This window comes from Leiobunum rupestre, chromosome 1 (genome assembly GCF_980474605.1).
Source record: "Leiobunum rupestre chromosome 1, qqLeiRupe1.1.hap1, whole genome shotgun sequence".
NCBI lineage: Eukaryota > Metazoa > Arthropoda > Arachnida > Opiliones > Sclerosomatidae > Leiobunum > Leiobunum rupestre.
The window spans coordinates 96,887,167-96,893,166 of record NC_143384.1 but is presented as its reverse complement, the minus strand read 5'-3'; the positions used below and the strand labels follow the sequence as shown (position 1 = coordinate 96,893,166).

The 6,000-nt window shown below is 34.8% G+C and overlaps 1 non-coding gene and 1 pseudogene across 1 annotated transcript; both read right to left on the bottom strand.

Annotated features, from left to right (window-relative positions):
* Positions 1-5,382: 5,382 nt before the first annotated feature.
* Positions 5,383-5,556, bottom strand: LOC149969062 (U2 spliceosomal RNA; annotated as a pseudogene).
* Positions 5,557-5,628: 72 nt separating this feature from the next.
* On the bottom strand, positions 5,629-5,816 carry LOC149969061 (U2 spliceosomal RNA). Its single transcript, XR_016473735.1, has one exon. It is a non-coding gene; the product is annotated as a U2 spliceosomal RNA (small nuclear RNA).
* Positions 5,817-6,000: the final 184 nt, after the last annotated feature.

The window sequence follows — 6,000 nt, the reverse complement described above, 5'->3', positions numbered from 1 at the left end:
CTGGCCAGCAAATAAAACAACTCTTCTTGACAGTCCCCGAAATAGATGAAGCCTTTTCAAATAACACCGTTAAAAATGAAGGCACGTGGTTTACAGTGGTCAAGAGCGCAATAGCAATATCTGGGAAAAAAGGCTCAACAACACATGAGTAAAATTTATTATTATTATGTGTTTCTATCCTGCCAATTCTTTAACCTTGGTACAAAGATTTTGTAAATTTCCTTTATAATCACTTTGCGACAGGATATAGATACAAACTAATTAGTTCTAAAACATTTCCTAGGAGAAAAAACAGTCAAAAATGTCTATCGGATCACTCTAAAAACCTACAGAACTTATTTGCTATTCAATCTGACGGGTCACTGAAACAGAACGATTTTATCCTATACAGCGTGGCTTACCTCGCCAAACTGGCTCGTAAGTGTAATAGTTAAAAAATAATAATAGGCCTATTCCGCTTCCAGATGGTTACCAGATGAACAGCGTCACTAGCTTCTTCCGACAGCCTGCTCATTATTTTTTTTTCAGAGGGCAAGTATGGTGATGCAGCAGAAAATCTTTTCCCGGTTTCAGTATGGAGTCGGTATCTAGAGTTGGCTGTGAAGGAGCCAGAGTGGTCAAAACTTTTGTGTTTACCTAATGACGAATTGTTTGGTTTCCCAAATTGCGTGGATGTTGCAGAACCTCCACTAGTCGCATCAATTCCTGGTAGCTTATATCAAGGAAGATTAGCCAAAGGAAGCGAAATGTTGGTAGAAATTATCGCCCCAACCGCCGGTCCGTTCATTTGAAGAGGAAGGAAACAAACGGGGGTGTATAGCGGGAAAATGGCAGACCCGGAATCGCCACTATTGGTACGCCATTTTTTGGCTCCAAACCCTCGATTGTTTCCTTTCCCTTCAACCGAACGGACGTGCAGCTGGAGCAAAAGTTTCTACCAACAACAAGCTTCCTTTGGCTTATCTTACCTGTTTTTATAATTATTTCTTTTATTTATATATTTTTAAAGACGGACAGGTGGTACCAATCGTGGAACCGGAAGATGTAGCAATAGCTGACGACGAGTATGATCGAAAATATTCTAGGTTGCCCCAAAAAATTAAACAGGAGGAAGAAATTCTCGAGGTAGCTATAATTTTTTTTGGGCTGTTCTTTTAGCTCTCTCTACTCCGAAATACCATCCGTCAACGAACAAAAGGTACTTCGGAGCATTCTGGGAGTAGAAAGAGCAGCTCAAAGAAAAACGCTGGTAGTAAAAATATAATTAAAAGATACCGGGAGCTTTAAAGTGGCGGTGTACAACCAACGCTATGTGAATACAATTTCGAACGTCGGTTTTAGCACCGTTTTAATTTTAAGCTCTCGGTACAGAACTGTGTACTACTAATAACGCATATATTTTCTAGTCGCTCAAAAAAACTGAAAAGCAGCACCAAGCCGCCGTTAAAAGCCTAAAAGAAGAAATCAAAAAACAAGAGAAAAAAGTTCAGTATCTTGTTGATCTGAAAAACACGAATGAGAATTACCGTCGGTTAGGAAAAGCGTTTTCCCACTCTAGTTCAGGTCAGCAAGAGGACATTATTAACTCCACAAATCTGCTTAATAAAGCTATGAAAGAAATGGCTACGGCTAGCCTTACTGAAACAATTGCGCAACTTATGGCTTTACGCAATGTGTCCAAAAACTTGATAGTTGTTAATACAACTCCACTCCCTAATGAAGCGGATAATGCAAATGAATTTAGAGCTGAAAATACTCTAATTTCTGAGTCCGGGGATAACTTTGACGATAGCGAGCAGGGCTGCAGTACAAGGGTTCCAACGCCAGGGTCCACCTTCGAATCAACTGCTACTAATCCAAATATCCTAGAAAGGGCGATTCAAGAGTTGCACGAGAAACGCGGTAAATACTTATTTTTCAATATGATTTATTTATTCTAAATTTAAATAAATTTTTATAAAATTTTATTATTTTAGGCGCTGACGAAGCATTGACGATGTCGCAAGTCTTTCCCTTAAAGAAAAAGAAGAAATCGAAGCGGCATAATTAAAAAAAATTTAATATAAATTTAAATGATAAGTATAGTATTCTAAAGTACACATTATTTTAAAAAGCATCTTATTTTAAAGAGCACACTATTTTAAAAAGCATACTATTTTAAAATGCACATCATTTTAAAGTGCAGACTATTTTAAAGCGCACACCATTTTAAAAAGTATATTTTTACAGAGCACACGATTTTAAAGAGTACACTATTTTAAAGAGCACACGATTTTAAAGAGCACACTAATTTATAAAGCATACTATTTTAAAGATCACACTATTTTAAAGAGCCCACTATTTTAAAGAGCACACTAGTTTAAAGAGCACACCATATTTAAGTGCACACTTTTTAAAAAGCGCATCTTTTAAAGAGCACACTATTTTAAAAAGCACACTATTTTAAAGTGTAAAATATTAAAAGATAAACTATTTTAAAGTGTAAAATATTAAAATGTATACTATTTTAAAGTGTAAAATATTAAAATGTAAACTATTTTAAAGTGTAAAATATTAAAAGATAAACTATTTTAAAGTGTAAAATATTAAAATGTATACTATTTTAAAGTGTAAAATATTAAAATATTAACAATTTTAAAGTCTAAAATATTTAAAGTGTAAAATATTAAAAGTATAAAATATTAAATGTAAACTTTTTTAAAGTGTAAACTATTTTAAAGTGTTAAGTAATATAAACTGTAAAATATTTTTTAAGGTAAAATATTTTAAAGTGTTAAGTAATATAAACTGTAAAAAATTTTTTAAGGTAAAATATTTTAAAATGTAAAATATTTTTAAATTTAAAATATGAGTGTAATGTTTAAAATGTAAAATATAATTTCTGTTAAGTATGAAGATAAAGTTTAAAGTTAAAATTTATGTTCCAAGTTTTTAGCATATTGAAAAACATTGAAAATTGATTTTGAATGATTTTTATTAACGAAATTTCAAATTGTCCTTTTTAAAATGTCATTTAGCCCGTGAAAAGCCTCTTCATTGTACACTGTTCAAAAATTCCTCGGCTGTTAAAATATTTGTAGTTTATAAGAAATATCACAAAAGCATTTTAGGTAGAAAAATCAAACCAATTGCAACTTTTATCGTTTAAAAAAGCCTCTCAGATGCATTGGTCACATTTTTGGAAAATTTTAAAACTGCACCGGAAATCACGAATGTCCTTTTCGACACCTTTTTAAACAATATCGTTACACCATTGATAATGGCATTTTCGGATTCATAAGGGTCGATTCATATGTGGAAAGCGTCAATTTTATCCTTCTACGACCAACGGTTAAAACGATATTAGCTTTGAAATGTTTTGGGAAACTTCGTGACATTCTAAACGGTTGACTATCAAATCCGGATAAGATTCATTGAATTTCATCAACATTTACGCTATTAATGATAGTAGATACGGTTTGAAATATAATATTGTTTCAATAATTTCAAAAATTTCACAAACATAAACAGTGGCGTAGCTTGAGATTTTGGGACCAAGGGGCCTTTATGGAACTAACAGCTTAGAAAAGTATGGTTCTAATTTTGATTTGGCGCTTTTGGTCCAGGGGCCCGCTCGCATTGTGGCTCTGCTGCGACTTGGCTTCGCCAGTACAATAAAGCTTTCTAATGTTGAACGTCTTTGGCATTAAATGCGAGGGACTTTTTAATTGTTGGTACCTGACGCCATTATCGAAACACGATATAAATGCCGATATATCGGAAAATATTCCCATAATCTCCGACTATTTTGGATTGGAAACGGTATAATATCGGTCAGCCTCCGTTCACGTTAATGGGGTAAGGGTAGGTTCTTGCTGAAGCCAGCCGTTTCCATCGTTCACGCTTACGTCGTGTGTATTATCATAGTACCCATGCTCTATCGCACTTTCTGTAAGTATGAGAGTGCAAGAGAGACGCCAGCAGTATCCTTGTTAACGTGTTCATTCCTATGAAAGTGCGATGGCGCTTTAAAAGTTGGAACAGAAGACGCCACGGCTATAAAAGATAATTTTCAAATCTACTCATTTCCCGGTGAAGTTTGAAAAAAGCCTAGCTAGGGAATATAAAGAGGCACTTTTCGACAGGTGTATCGCCTAGCTCTCTAGCGAAATGTTTTTGTTTATTTAAGCCCTTTTTGCTAAGGAAAGCCATCGCGCTTCGTTAGGAATGAAGGTGTTTCCAAGGATACTGCTAGCGTCTGTGTAGCACTCTCCTGCTTACACAGCGAAATAGAGCGTCATTCGTAAGAAAGGGTTTTTGCTTATTTTTGCCTTGTTTACAGCACGCGCACTTTCGAGCTTTTTACATTACGATGAAAAAAGCTACGATTGGCGCAGTAACAAAACCGTATTTTACACACGTCACTTCCTTATAGAATAAAATTTTAAAAACTTAAACAAATCCCATGGCCAAAAACATTTTGAACGGACTGTTTTTAGCATAACTTTATCTAATCGAACCATTACTAACCTTAATATATCTAAGCTGGCTTTAACAGCAGCTACAGCAAAGGCAGACTAAGGCTCCGGCATAGAGCAGGCGGTTAAGCAGACGAACCGACACGGAAATGTATTCCGACTGGCGTAAAAACACTATCCGCCCCGTATAAGATCTCCGTGTATCCATGGAACATATACTGAATTTGTTTATTATAGTTTAAAATTAAAATTTACAGTATCCTTATTCATATTGTCTTATTAATAAATTAGAGCAGGTTATTTTGTGTTATATTTCCAACATAATTGTTTTTCATTATGGTTTTGGTGTGAAAGAATTTTTTTAAATTTGTTTAAAAATAAAAATTTACGTAAAATTAAAAGTCAATAACAAAGCTTCTTTTAAATAGAAGTTTAAAATTATAATCCAGTAACCTTATCGTCTGAAAGGGGGTACCTTGCGTGAAATCCGGTAGTTCTGACTTTTTGCTGACATGTTTATGATGATGGGCCAATGAATAGTCCAAGTTTTTGACTCCGAGCGACGAACCCAACCTTTCCGTCAATCGAACAAACCGCGGAATTTTCCACTTTTCTTCAGTTTTTGGCGATTTTAAGCCTAAAGGACTAGTTTTTCGATAATATCTACGTCTTTAAAGTATATTAGATTTTCTACAATAGTAGACTACGAGCGATTTAGTGCCAATTACCTCCGACCAAGGGTGTTAGTGTTGCTCGTGTGAATTAGGAAAAATCCAACCATTTTTCCTAATGCGATAGATACTACACTTTGATCTTAGCCAAAATGCCGAGAAGCGCTACCGAAATGAAGAAACTCGGATTGAGTGTCTTTTCAGATTCCGCTTCGATTGAAGAGTGAAAAATGAATTATGGTGATTTAACCAGTTAAAGGCGAAATTTACGACTGGCAAAATACAGAGCCGAGATTTCTTCTTCGAACGGTCAAATTTTAAATAAATTTAAAACGTAGGATGAACGTGTAAATTAGGAAAAATCCAACTCTTTTTCCTAATACGATAGATACTACACTTTGATCTTAGCCAAAAGGCCGAGAAGCGATACCGAAAGGAAGAAACTCGGATTGAGTGTCTTTTCAGATTACGCTACGATTTAAGAGTGGAAAATAAATTATGGTGGTTTAACCTTTTAGAGACGAGGTTTACTACTGACAAAATAGAGAGCGGAGATTTCTTCATCGAACGGTCAAATTTTAAATAATTTATAACATAGGATGAACGTGTAAATAAGGAAAAATCCAACTCTTTTTCCTAATACGATAGATACTACACTTTGATCTTAGCCAAAAGGCCGAGAAGCGATACCGAAAGGAAGAAACTCGGATTGAGTGTCTTTTCAGATTACGCTACGATTTAAGAGTGGAAAATGAATTATCGAGGTAAACCCTATTAAAAGCGACGTTATCCGTTGACTTTACCCAGAGCGGAGGTTTCTTTTTCGGACAGTTAAATTTTAATAAGTTAGTAACTTTCGCCCAACGTTCAAA